This window comes from Mauremys reevesii, linkage group 20, assembly GCF_016161935.1.
Source record: "Mauremys reevesii isolate NIE-2019 linkage group 20, ASM1616193v1, whole genome shotgun sequence".
Taxonomy (NCBI): domain Eukaryota; kingdom Metazoa; phylum Chordata; order Testudines; family Geoemydidae; genus Mauremys; species Mauremys reevesii.
In genome coordinates this window covers 10,622,429-10,637,234 of record NC_052642.1, presented here as the reverse complement: position 1 = coordinate 10,637,234, position 14,806 = coordinate 10,622,429, and the positions used below count along the sequence as shown (strand labels likewise).

Genomic DNA, 14,806 nt, shown 5'->3' with positions numbered 1-14,806 from the left:
ACAGAAGTTCTGTTTAACCTCCCAAGGAGCCATTACAATATAATTCTGATGGTGACACGATGTTACAAAAAATATGATCAAACAAACAGGGTTCTGACGCCCGACTGTGAGAAAGTCCTGAGTTTAATCTGCAATTCTACATCAAGTACAGTCAGCCTGTAGGATTCACTATCCAAGGAGACCAGAGTCAAATACTGGTGATCGAGCAGGACTGTTTGTTGTAGAGATTTATTCTTCAGAACCTAAATTCATCGTGTGGGTCAGGAAGGAATCGGTCTCTCACACACATGCAAGCACACTCAACATCTGGCTACATACATTACTGAGGTAAGGGTAGGCCATGGCTTACGCTGGAGCAGAAAGTATGCCTCCACAGAAGGATATTGGACTTGGACAAATGGTCTGACTGGTGTGAAAAATCCTATGTTCTTTAACCTACTCAATCGTGCAGTTCATGAATTCTAACATGGGGTCCAATTCAAATCCCATTGAATCAATGGCAATCCACTACTGGCATCAATTATGGAAAAAACACACCCATGATGAGCCTACCTCACATACACAGGGCAATTTCTAAAACCAATATGGTGTGTTAGCCATCACCTTCCTATCTCCAGTTTGTACTTGTCTGCTTTTGCAAGTTTAACTTGTATCATTGCCAGTGAGTCAACACACTTTAATTAAAACAACAAAGTGTGTGAAATCAGAGCTGGGTTCTTCTTGGAATCTCAATTTCCCTAAATTTAGGGTGCATGGAGAGATCTGGGGTTGGCTCAGATCTGGTGACCCAGTCAGAGTCAGATTTTAGATCCTCATCCGGATACAGGCATAGCAGGCGCTGTGGATTTGAAGTTCCAGTCTGGGTCCCATCTCCAATTTTAATGTAATTTACATTAAAAGGATTGGCAACTGACATCTGAAGACAAGCTAAAAGATAATCCGGTTTGATCCATGTCACTGTCATTACCTTTGAGAAATGTCAGACAAACCAACACATGGCCCATCCATCAAGAGGATCTCTTTGGATTGACTGGCAGACAGTTTTACACACTTTCTGCTAGCTCAGGCTTCCTGATAATGTAACCCAAAATATTCCCCCACCCCTCCATCTTCACTAATTACTACATAAGCCAGAATATTTAGTTTTCACCAATTCTTATGTACAACCAAGTCTAAAACATTTGTTGAAGGGGTACTGGAAAGTATTATAGGCACAAATTTTTAGGCTTGGCTAAAAATAAGTAAGGGGATAGAAGATGACACTTAACATGAATAGTTTAAATTTAAATATCCCCCTATAGCTCTGGGAACAACTATATACTAGTGGAAAGGAACAATCAACTTTTGTGACCGATACAGGGTTTGTTTTCCTCTGTTTTTAAACCATCAGTGCACCCACTGCTATGATGACATCTGGACGTCTAATGTACATTTAACACAGCAGATGTTAAATCTGACAACAAACATACAGCTCCCCCTCTATCACCTCAACCCACCCTAAGAAACCCACTCCAACCGTTATCAATTGTCAGACAACTGCTCGCTCAAAAGGAAGCACCTTCCACAGCACTGAGTCAATATCTAAAACGCAGTTTATGGGTTGATCCTGTATGTTTAGGACTAACTTTACTAATGTGTACAGTCTCATTGAGTTCAATAAGACAACTTATGCGAGTAAAGGCATTAATAAAAATAAGAAGTATCAGGCCCAACACAACAAATAAAAGTTTACAAATTTGCAGATTGAATAGCCTGGGTCAAGGTTTTCAAGAGTGGCTAGTGATTTCTGGGTGCCCAACCTGATACCTTAAAAAGCCTTATTTTCTGAAATAACTGAGCACCTGCCCCATGAAAATCAGACCCCTCTGAGGAGGGTCGAGTCGAGCTCCTAAAAACTGAGCCACCTAAAAATCACTCATCACTTTTGAGAACATTAGCCTCAGGGCATTATCCTGAAAGCCTTACTCACGAGGTTTGTGCCATCAAAATAAACTGCTGCTGGTAACACAAGTAAGGTTTGGGCTGTTTTGTTTTACTAAGTTGTCTTTTTGTGGTCTCTTAAGAAAAAAATTGCAAGAAGCCTTTAGGGATCAATTCTGTACAAAACACTAACACTAATCACTTGAGTGCATGGATACCGACCAGGGGGAAATCCAGCTGACTCTAGAGGCTACTGTTACACATACAACTTTGAAAAAGCCACCTGATGTTATGTTTTCTGTCTTCGTTATCAAATGACATTAACATGCTCCATAAAAAACGCAGAAATACAGAAGTTCGTAAGCATAAGCACAGTAATTTCTCATTTTCCAAGGAATGCAGCAAAGCATACTACATACCATGAGTGGTGCTTTAAAGCCAATCAGTCTTAACCCTTCAGTGCTTATGATGAACACGACTCACTGATACTGGCCTCAAAAAAAAAAAATTCCCCCTTCTTCCTCCGGAGCATACAAAAAGAAAAAGGGACTGATCCTCCATATGAAGGTCACATAGCTGATCAATTAAATGGAAGTGATGTACATCACAACAGCAGCAAGTTATGCACTTAACCAGGGAACTATTCTCTTCCAAAATGGATATCATATAAACATGTGCCAGACTGCAAGAGTGTACATATGAATATTTAAACAACTTTTACCTACCCACATGTAACCTGCTTACAGCATAATTTGTGCTGAATCCTAATTGCCTTTAAAAGTTAGTAGATGAAATACCCCTCAAATAACCTATTCATCTCCCCCCACACCCACCCACCCAACACACACTACCCACCCTCCCCTGTCACCATAGGAACTCCCTTGGTTATAAAATGTTATTCGTAACAGCAGCAGTCCTGTCACGGGCACTTCAGCTACACAGTCACAGCTGAGATTCCAGGCACTCACACTGGGTATTGTGGACCACTAATTACATCAGTACACAAATCCACTTCACAGCCTCTCAGGAGATTACTGTCCAGCCTCTGAAGAGAGCTCAGGATCTTCACAGTTTCATCAGGATTGCTCAGGCTGCAGCCAAGGAAGCAACTGCAGAGAACGTGGCTAATAAAACCATCTGTTATTACTCTTCACATGCACCAAGAGAACAGTTAGGGGCCAGAATCTAATGGGGACCCACAAGGGTCTTGATCCAACAGGAGATGGCTTTCCATTAGCTTTGGGTCAGTTAGGCAAACCATAGAATTCAGTAGTGCATAAGTGGTCACAGAGTGTGAAAGTCCCTACTCCAAAGAGTATACAAGCCTTCTCTCATCTGAGGATCACTGAGCACATTACAGATGTTTAAAAAGGAGGCCACGACACCCCAGTCAGATAGGCAATTATGATGTCCTTGTTACAGAGAGGCATACTGAGGCAAAGAGGAGCACATTTGCCCAAGGTGACTCAACATGTCACTCGCACCGTGTGGCTCAGAACCCAGGAGTGCTGACTCCCATCACCCCTCTCAGACAGCTAAATCATACCATTTCCCACTTAAAGACTTTGTATTGCCAACAGCAACCGTGAGAAACAATAACCAGTGTGTTCCTGAGCTGATGGGCATTAAGAACACAATTTTCTTTTAGTTGTAGTCCTGCTTATTTTACGCTTCACTCTTTGTAACACTAACAAGTTTTAATAGGAGTCTTTTCCTATTTTATCGACTCTTGAAATGTTGCGAACCTGGATTATCTATTTGTATTTCAAACAGAATTTGAAATTAACATGGCTGTGTTTAATACTGTTACTACATTAGCAATACAGACACCAGGGTAGCTGTTAGGGACAGGTTTGCTACAGAACTAGAGAGCCAAAGACGACTTATTTTTTACCCCTAGGTCCTACATAAACTATCATAATTTTGTATTTCTTAACAGAAGATTTGTGGAGAAGGGAACAGTGAGATATTTGTAACCTAGAGAACATTTCCTCACTAGCTTTTAGCAATATTAAGTTTAAATGTGGGGTTTAATGCACTGGACAGATTCCCTTTAGTTTTCTAAACAAGAAGGGTCCCATAAAATTCTTATATCCAAATACATTGTTTTTACTTTAGCAAACATCTTCTTTGCCCCTTTAAATTGTATGCGATATTGTCATCCATTTGCTGAATTTGTCTTTCAAAATAGCCACTGAGCACCTGCGTTTGTCCATAGGTGTTATTGTCACTTGGCAGTGAAGATTCTGATTTGATGCATCAACAAATGAAGGGGAAAAAAAGACGACATCGATATGCCCTGCAGCTTGCTGCCATTTAACAAGTACATTCTGACTTCAACAACAGCAAGACCAGATGAGACAAGGGCAGCATTTGTACCCTGGCAAGACTCCCTTTAGTTTTCTAATTTGACCCCAATTCTCTGCTACCTCAGAGGTGTGCGCAGATGTAGTAGAGTGGTCACTCCAAACCACTGTCATTCCCTGATCCTCTCGGTCGCAGCCTCCGCCTGACCTCACCCCGCTGATGTCAAACAGCCAAGGGCCCACTCCACCTGCCATTGGTGTAAGGCCGTCAGATCTTACGCTGGTGAAAGACCAAGCATACTACAGTTCAGCTCACCAGCATGCCTTGAACATGGCCAGGGCAGGGGGAAGAGGCAATATTTGGGGGGGGAAGTCATATGAAGCTCCCTACACTATTTTTTCTATCAAAATCTGATATTTTGACAAATTTTCATCAACCACTGTGCATTCTAATATGTTATTGCCAAGATTTATTACACTTCTAGGCTTCTTGCAATACTCGCTTTCTTTTTATTTATTTATTAAACAGGGGCTTGAGGAAAGAGGAGTTTAATTTTCTTTCACTAGAGCCTTTTGGGTTATGTGCAAGAGTTATGAATCTTTTTTCAAAGGAATAACTCCATGAGCAGATAGTAGTAGAAGGCGGTTATCCTTGAGCTACTAGCAGAAGACATCACCACACATACTTAACCAATATGTTGGACACTCCCTCATCAGATAAAGGTTGGCCCAAGCAACTGAAAACCACACAAGTTAAATGTCACCCTACAGACCACTAATCACGACTCCTGCCACAGCTCTTAAAGAGGTATTGAACCCATGACCTTTGAAATTTCAGCCTCCATCTCAAAGGTGAGGAGAACGTGTCCAGCTTGAAGTGAAATGCAGAATGCACTTGATTTTAGTCTCACAACGCCATTAAAGTACATATTGTGCTTGCTTTTCCAGTAGATAAGCTACAGCTCAAGTCAAGGTACCAACAAATGGTTGTGGGTTATGTGCCGGGACTGATTTTAAGGAGCAATTCCATGAGCAGATCATAGCAGAAGGCTCTTATCCTTAAGCCACTAGCGAGAGACATATCACCAGAGGCCCTGATTCAGCAAAACATTTAAGCACAAATTTAATGTTAAGCACATAAATATCCCCACTGACTACCCATTTGCTTACAGTTAAGCACATGTTTACATCATTTGCGGGAAGGTGATATGTCTGCTGCTAGTGACTTGGGCTATCCCCCTTGGGCTAAAAGAGTAATGTCAAAGGGATTGTGATGCTGTCGGTAAATCCAGAGCTATATGGCAGTTTATTGCACTGTACTATTGTCATTGTCGGAGAAAAGCCTACTTCCACATCATCTTATCTGATATTGCAGCTTTTAAAATGTGTAAAAAGAGCCCAGAGCTATAAGGATGAATGCATTTATGGCTGCTTATAACTAGAGGCAAGTAAGTATTCATCTGTGTGTAGATTTTAATTTTTGATTTAATCTTTCAAAGTGAATAATCAACTGGGTGCCTATGTTCACCAAATGGATACTTGTCAATATTACTGATGTTCAATTAGGAACCATTTATAGCATTTTACACATATTAACTTGACTAGCTTAGCAAGAAAGCAAGCAACATGCTTCGAGGGAGGGGTAAGTGGTTAATTGGGCAAACCTTTAACAGACAACAACGTATACCTTTTTCACATAACGTTAGGGTGAAACATTGACTATGCAATGTTGAGTTTATCATATCATAACTGATTTGTGTGCTGCATCTTAGAGATAGAAACTAGGCACATGTGTCACCGCAGCTACAACAGAAGGTGCCATATAAATATTTTAATGTACATGTGTATAATATATACACATTTACAGTGTGACAGTCTTCATAACATGGTCTGTAAGGGAGTAACATTCTATCACTTTCACACATTAGGAAGAGGGATAAATAGAGAGAGAGAGAGAGTGACATACACAAAATAAGTCTTCCTACATATATGCATATATTACTTGCATAAATATATACATTTGTATATTTAAGAAAACTGACGCCATATGTGTATGTATGTCCTGATGGATGGGTGGCTGGGCCAAACCTAAGTGGCACCGTAACATTGTGCATCACAACACCTGGAGTCCCCTCTGCACTGGTCCGGGACAAGTGTATATGCCCGTGACCCATCTAAGAACCTTCCCATGACCCACGGATGAGTCAGAACCCAGCATCTGGGAAACATCAGACCACATTATTGTCAAACACAGTGACTATAGCAAGGAGCTGGGAGCTAGGACTCATGGGTTTTGTTCTCAGCTTTGGCACAAACTTATTTTAGTGCCTCAGCAAAGGCCATGAGAACCCAATTCTGCCACCCTCACTCATACAGATGTAAACCATGACATTATATATATATGGTAATATATATAGTTGCGGCGCTGCTGGAGCAGCCGGGAAGGGAGACGGACTCCAGGAATCACAATCCGCCTCCCAGTCTCCCTGTTGCTTTGAGACAGAAGTATGCCGGTTTAGGTCTACGCTCAGCACAGCGCATGTTCCTTAGCATGCCTGTATGCTAGGTCGCCAGCTGAGTTGGTGGGGAGGAGGAAAGGACGGAGGAAGCAGAGTCAAGGCTTCATCTTCTCCTTGCACATCTATACAAGGGGCTGATGCATGAGCTCCATGGAGCCTGCTATCCCCAGTGTACTGAATACGCCAATAAGGCACACAGCACCGAGTAGTAATAGACCACTTCACACCAGTGGTCCCCAACGCAGTGCCCATGGGTGCCATGGCGCCCACTGGGGCATCTATCTGTACCCACAGACTGGCCAGTGGACAAGCATCTGCCAAAAAGCTGCCGAAAAGTGTCAACGTCAAGAGGCGTCGCTACCGAAAAGCCACCAAAAAGCAGAAGCATCAAGAGGCGTCGCCGCCAAAATGCCGCTGATTTGCTTCTCAGCGGCATTTCGGCGGATGCTTGTCTGCCAGCCAGAGTCCTCGGTGGCTCGTTGTCCGGCGCCCGCCAGAGGAAAAAGGTTGGAGACCACTACTTTACACCACCATGCAGGATGGGTTACCATCTATCTCACAGTGTGTATGACTTTGCTTTGCAAGTAGCACCTTTGGTTGCAATAGTGCTACTCGCAAAGCCAGGTACCATTCAGCATGAACAAAGGGGGACAGATGAGCCCTTCTTTTTCCTGCATCTCAGTTTCCCCGTCTGTAAAATCGGGAGCGCCAACTAGGGTGCTGATGCTCAGTTAATGGTTGCAAATACTTGGAGGTATTTGGACCACCTCTGGCAAGCAACTAGTCATTTTAATAAATGAAAGGAAAATGCAGACATCCTAGGTATACTCTAACTTCACTCTGTACAGCCTTGTGAGAAACACTACGTACTAGCTACTAAAAGTGAGCTATTAGTTAAACAAGACAGATATGGGAATAAATACGAGTCAGAAACTACCAGAGGCTAAACCCACAATGAAACAGATACTTGACTGTAATAGTATCAGAGGGGTAGCTGTGTTAGTCTGGATCTGTAAAAGCAGCAAAGAGAGTCCTGTGGCACCTTATAGACTAACAGACGTATTGGAGCATGAGCTTTCGTGGGTGAATACCCACTTCGTCGGATGCAATGGGTATTCACCCACGAAAGCTCATGCTCCAATACTTCTGTTAGTCTGTAAGGTGCCACAGGACTCTCTGCTGCTTTGACTGTAATAGTGTGTTTAGCCTACTTCTCCCTTGAAATAAAGCCGGAGAGTCACACCCAGTTCTAATGAGAGATAGAGACAATAACTGAAAATTCTACTCCAGCTAAATCTTTAGTGTCAAGTGAAATACTAGAGAGACACACTCAAGTGATTATGCAAATAAAAATGAAATTGAAATCTCAGCCCACCCTGCCAGGAAGAATCTCACAAACCAGGGCAATTAAAGGAAGCAATTACTGCTAGATATAAATAAGACAATCTTGCTTCTCACTGAAGCTGTAAGGGCTTTGGGACCTCAAAGTACCGGATCCAGAATGCTTTCCTTTCCACTAATACTTAAGCTTCCTATTCCTTCCCTTCTTTCCCAGACTGTAACGGCATGTGTCCTATTCCCGCAAGCAATGATAAATTAGCCCGTGTGTTTTCACTGCATGATAGAATTCTGCCTCTCTCTTCCTTAAATACTAGTGTTGATGTACAGAATATGCAGCTACTGCAAAGGCAAATCAATAGGATAAAACACTGTCACCCATATAACATCCACTGAAAATTAGTAGGGGAGTTTTGTATGATCAGATGTCTCATGTGGCTCTTCGTGAGAAATTATGACCCACGTCTTTTCTCTGATTGTATATCTTTTCTAGACTCATTTCATGTTAAAAGTACATTGCCCTAAAACCAATCAGGGCAAAGTAACATCTCCTACCCTTTAAATTGCTATACTTGAGAGGATAGCAAAGAGCTCATCCCTTCAAAAGAGCTGGGATCCTCGTTCCCAAAGACTGCAATTGATGCAGACATTTTTCTGGCTGTATCCTAAAGTATTCAAGCCCATTCAGGCAGGATCATTTGGCTTTTGTTTAAGGAAGAGATTTCTCACTCCCAGCAATGCCACATAAACCAGCATCCTATCACGTTTACTATTTCCCTTCTATTGACTCCTGCAGCTAGTACATTTTTATGATGAAATAATTGCCAATATTTAGCCTGCTGGTGGCAGGACGAGCTGAGTATTCAGGACCCACGCACACTGAATTCCTTTGTTTCTAGGCTGGTCACATGAGGACATCTCCGTACATTCTTTACATTTGCTGGAATGGAAGATGTGAAGACTGCAAAGCTCATCTCTATCTACAGCATATTCTTCAATGGAATCACAATGCTTTGACATCACATATTCCCATGGCAATGGGGAATATGCCAGAAACGGGCTTATGACTTCATGGCAAGCCGAAGTGTGAAAAAAGTTGGGACACAGGGGTGCCTGGAGTCAGGACTCCCGTGTTCCACCACTAGCTCCACTGTTGCTGACTCGCTATTGGACCTAGGAGAGGCCATTTTACTTCTCTTGGTCTTTGTTTTCCCATCGTTAAAATGGGGATAATTACCATCTCTCTCGTGGGTGGTAGCGGCGCTTGGTACGTGTGTGTTTGAAAAGCACTTCAAGATCCTTGGATAAAAGATGCCCCAGGAGTGCACAGTAGTAGCAGTGGAAATATAGAAAGCTTTTGCATTACAAGCAGATTGAATTGTTTGCAACATGAATATTTCTTACTGAGCATTTGCCCCAGTGCAAAAGATTCTAAAAAAATAAAATTATATACTTTTATTTTTTTTCCCTTAAAGTCTTTCACACTGAGGCAAATTTTATATATATATTTTATATAAAGTGGCATAGAGCTCTCAGTCATCTCAGGAAATAAACTGACTAACAGGAAAATTAGCAATACTAACCCCATGAGGGCCTAGCTTATTGCAATCTGACTCTTTAAACCAAGCTAAGAATCAGACTGGATTCTGCAGGCACGACACAGGAAAAACCTATTTACTATAGGCACAGGGTAGATATCGCATTGCAGCTTCTTTCCTGTAAAACCATCCCAGTTAGAGCTCTCCAACAGTCCTTCCCGTCCCACTTAGCACCGGCAATTCTTGTCCCACCTCTGTGACAGTCTCCTGAGAACTGGAATTAAAGAGGCATTAGATAATGAAAACGCAGCTGTGCTCCAGTTGGCAGACGCCTGTATTGCTCATAGCCAGTTCAATATACAGTTTGGAGTCAATCATCCTCTCTCAGACCTTTGGCATCACTGAACTCTTTCCAAAATCATGAGGTACGGGAGCTACAATCATTTCCTCTTGGCCCTGCTCTGACACACGTGAACGAAAGCAGACTTTCCTACAGCTCCAGCCATCGAAGAGAGTTGGACTGCACAGGGTTCTGATAAGGGCAGGCTTCACAAGAGGAATATGCAGACAGAGCTCATTGACCCTATAAATGAGTCATCTTGCCTAGTGGTTCCTCCTCACTGATACACACACCACTAGATATGATATAGGCTTCTATGATGGATCTGTGCTAATGATGGATCTGTGATCTACTCCGCCCTTGCCCTACACATATGCATTCAACTGTGCCCCTTCAGCCCACAACTCAGCTGCAGTTGTGGCAAACGCAAGTTGTGAGACAAGCCCAAGAACAACGGAGGGTGAGAACATTCAAAACCAAATGGAAGATGATGGGCATCTGATGTTCTGTTTCAGGTCTTAGTCTGGGGAGAAGGTAGAGTTGCCCAAAGAGAGACTTGGAACCCACTCATTGGAATTATTTACTCCATTTCCCTTGCCATGCTACTGTAATGCCAGCTGAGCAATCTTATAAGCCACATACTATTATAACCAATTTTTGGAAATAAATATATTATCGGTCAGATCCTCAAGCTGAGGGCAATCAAAATATGAATCACTGGAGTCAAAGGAGCAACACTGATTTATACCAACTTGGCATCTAAGCCCATATTTTTAATCCCCAGTTACCCAAGAGGCAAAGTATTTCCTCATTACAAGCAACAGTTGTAAGAATAAGGAACAAGAAACCCTTGTCTCAAAAGATGACCCTTTTCAGCACCCTTGTTGTGCATAATAATCTTTGCACCCACTTCCAGCTTTGTTTGGCTTCTTCAGGACATCAATCAAGTAACAGGAGAAATTTCAATATTGGAATAATTTTTGTTCAAATAAAGCCCCTCAAATTTTCCTCTCCGGCCCAAACTAGTTGTTTCCTTTTACAAAAATAAAGGACATCAAGGATTTAGTTAATTAGCACTCAATTAACATACTAAATTCTTCAGGGCAGGAGCTGACTTTATATATTTGCTTCTTATGTAGCACAATGAACACTGTCGGCACATGGCCAGCAACAAGTCATACTATTAAAGAGTTCCAGGTGCTGGTGTGTATGCGCATGTATCCTACCCCCGTCTAATGTTGCAACCCAAGAACAGATTTGAGAGAGAGCTTAAACATATCGGGCCAGATCCTCAACTTGTGTAAACTGGAACAGCTTCACGGACTTCTGGCTGACCGTGAGGTAATTCTATCACTTCAGAGGGTCTTCTTACTTTATAAGAAGAAATGGCTAAAATCCCATCAGGGACGATTCATCATAATTCTGAATATAATCCATCAGTCCAAATAAAAGCACTGTGTGGGAGGCAGCAGGAAGTGGTGGGGCAGGGTGGTTAAAATTATGTAGCAGATCTAAAAATTTAGGATATGCATCTTTTATATGTAACATTTATATTAACATGATCATAAAGAACCTCTCCCTTCCCCCTTACTCTGCTGCTCTTTTTCTGTTTGCCATCTGGTACCCATCAAAGGCCGTTAGAATGACGACACGTGCACTTACCAAATCCTTTAAACCTAATGAGCCCCCTGTTTGGTTTCTCCCCATCAGAAGCAAGGAGGAACCCTGAGTCAGTACATCTGGACCTTCTAATAGAGCAACCGCCTGGCGGTGCCAACTCTGCTTTCTGTCTGATTCTATCTTAACCATTCCCACGTCACAAAAGGATTAGAAACCAAGTGTAGCCAGCAAAGCACCAATTCCAGGGTGGCAGCTGGAATGAAAACAGTGGCCACAGTTATACCAGCACTAAATCAAACCATATACATATGTGTGTGTACACACACGATAGACAGATAGACAGATAGACAGATATTTTTTCTATGGCTGGTGCTGCCTTCTTTCTGTATTGGTTTCTTGTTGGGTGACCAGTGCTGATCCTGCATTTTGGTCTGGGCATGCAGACCATCGCATCCACGTGCAATCGCACTGACAACCCATGTGGGTATAGAGGTCTGCCTACTTGGCTAAGATGGCAAGACCCTTGACTATACAAGAGACAATTTGAAATATTTTCCTGCTAGATCCCCAGGATTAAGTTAACCAGTGAAAAATATAGGCTGAATTAACAGAGTTGCCAACTTCCACCATATTATCATAAGTCTTGTGATAATTGGCATTTTATTGACGCTCCAGCTCTTGGAGTCATGGGGATCCCAGCTTCCAGTTTAAAAATATGAAAGTAATTTCTAGCCATCGAGGTTACCGAGAAAATGTGAACTTTGTTGAGCTCTTGGGGTGCACTCAAACACAAGGCATATAAAAAGGACCCATTTTTTTTCATCTTAGATTTAAGCCACTCTGTTTTGGAGGCCCTGAGTAATGATTTTTGAATGTTTGGGGTTGGCAATATTGTGAATATCAAGAAACCCGGGGCGGCTCTTATACGAGGGAGCATTGTTCCCAAGTAAACTGGCAGAAGCCCCATCACTGGAGCCATTTAAAATTAGGCTGAGCAAAACACTCAATACTACATGGCAAGTTGGATTGAGAAGATGCACAGGTCTTCTCCACAGAAACTGATGGTGCAATATGGCCCATAGATAGAGGAGAGGGAGAAGTCCTCACTGAAAGCAAGCTTTCTGCCAGTGAGAGGTCAATCAAGCCCCCTAAGCATGTGTCCAAACTGTCACGTTAGGCCCTGTCCATATTAAATATAACATTTTATCAATGAAGCAAATTCCTCCACAGTGCAGAACACTGTTCCCCTCAGCAACTGGAAAGAAAATTTTCAGTAAGATGCCTTTTATATTCAACTCCAGCAGACCCATAATCAATTAAAAACTGTCCTTGTTAGATTACACGTGTGGTAACAGAAATAAGGAGGACACGTTTCTAACCCGGGGGGGAGGGAAGGGGGAGAGAGAAGTGGGATATAAATATCAATATAATTACATGTGTAGCTGATTCTCTTTTTCCCTTCCCTTTTTGGGGACGGATATTCCTGATCATTCTTTTCATTAAGAAAAATCATGTTTGTCTTAAACTAAAGTTCATAACGGGCAACATTTATCATTTCTTTTCCAAGGCTGACCCAGGAAAGGGGTAAAATAAACCATTTAAAAACTTATTAACCTGCAAAAAAACCCACAGTGAATCTCGACTTAATGCTGGAAGATTAGAAGTGTTACATTTATCTTTAATTGGCAAAAACATTCAGAGATGGGACTTCTGGTTAGGAAAGTAGGCAGGAAGGGAACTGGTATAAATATTGGCTGGCACTTGGTATAAAAAGAGGGCTCTAATGCCTGACTCTTACCAGTTCGGGGGGGGGGGGGCAAGAGGGGCAATTTGCCCTGGGCCCCGGAGGGGCCCCGCGAGCCCTGGCCAAGAATCTCTTTCCTGGCTAGAGGCGCCTCTTTACTTACCCGGCGGCAGTCTGGGTATTGGGCAGCATTTCGGCGGTGGGTCCTTCAGTGCTGCCGAAGACGCGAAGCAACTGCAGGACCCGCCACAGACTTGGAGCGCCGCCCAGTGAGTATGTCCGCTCCCCCGCTTTGCCCCAAGCCCCCTGAATCCTCTGGACGGCCCTGTACCACTTGCAGCAGAATTGGAGAAAACACAAGATCCAGCCCACACAGTAAGGGCATTGCCTACCCAGACAAGTTAATGAGGAGTAGCTGGCTCACTGTGCATTAACTCACCATTTGCAAGCTTTTACTGCACACTTCCAAAGTGCATTAAGCTAACGCGCGCAAAGACACTCTCAGTGTGCATTAAGAGTAGCTAGTGCATACCAGCTTCTGTGGACTTTTTTCCAGTGTCGATAAGTCCTAAGACTCATGTACCACCGCACCATCTTTATGGAACCTGCAATGCAGGGGAACGACTTTCGCTAACCCCATTTGGAAAGCGGATGTACCATCAGCTGAGTTGTATAAGTAGAGGCAGGCAGAGTAAGGAAAAATACAGTGGGGAGAAGGAAGAAGAATAGCAATCCCCCTGCCCAGTGATACAGATGTATCTACAGATGCAGCAGGGCAGAGATGCTTGATGGGCATAGTGACTGTTTATGAACAGGTGCATTGGGAGCTCAGAGAGCTCTGGTAACTTTGAACAGCCCCAGAGGCGGCTGCAATGTAATCCCTTCACCCAGTTCTTTCCCCACGCCTTCAAGAAAGTATATAATTTCTGATACACAGTTAAAAGTGAGATGACAGCAGGCCTGTGGAGTGGAAATAAATTTGAGACTAAAGTAACTAAAATGAGGAGCTGTGGATACATGAAAATATGGGTTTTCTTTTCATAACAGAGAAGCCTCTGAAAATGGAGAGTAGAATTACAAGCCTGCATAGCCATTAGCTGAAAGTCTGAACTGAATATGAGAAGTGATTTACACTAGAAGGATTCAAAGCAAGCCTATTTATGCTGCTCCATGTCAGACGAACTTAAAACCATTTGGATTCAAGTTCTTTTCTCCTTTCCAAACCACAGGGGAAAAGCAAACAGGATTTCAATCATTGCTTACTCTGGATGATATATGAGTACTAACAAATAATACCCCACACTTCTACAGCACCTTTCATCAAAGGACATCAAAGCACTTTACGAACACTAATTAAGCCTCACCAGTTAATATTTGTATTACAGATTGGGAAACTGAGGCAAGCACTTCAGTGATTTGCTCAAGACTAGGGATAGAACCCAAGAGTCCTGACTCCCAGATCCAGGCTGTAATGACTCCAT

General features: G+C 42.7%; 1 protein-coding gene across 15 annotated transcripts in view; it reads right to left on the bottom strand.

The window, feature by feature from the left end:
- AUTS2 (activator of transcription and developmental regulator AUTS2) overlaps positions 1-14,806 on the bottom strand; it is a 1,174,081-nt gene that overhangs the window by 800,057 nt on the left and 359,218 nt on the right. The window lies entirely within an intron of this gene.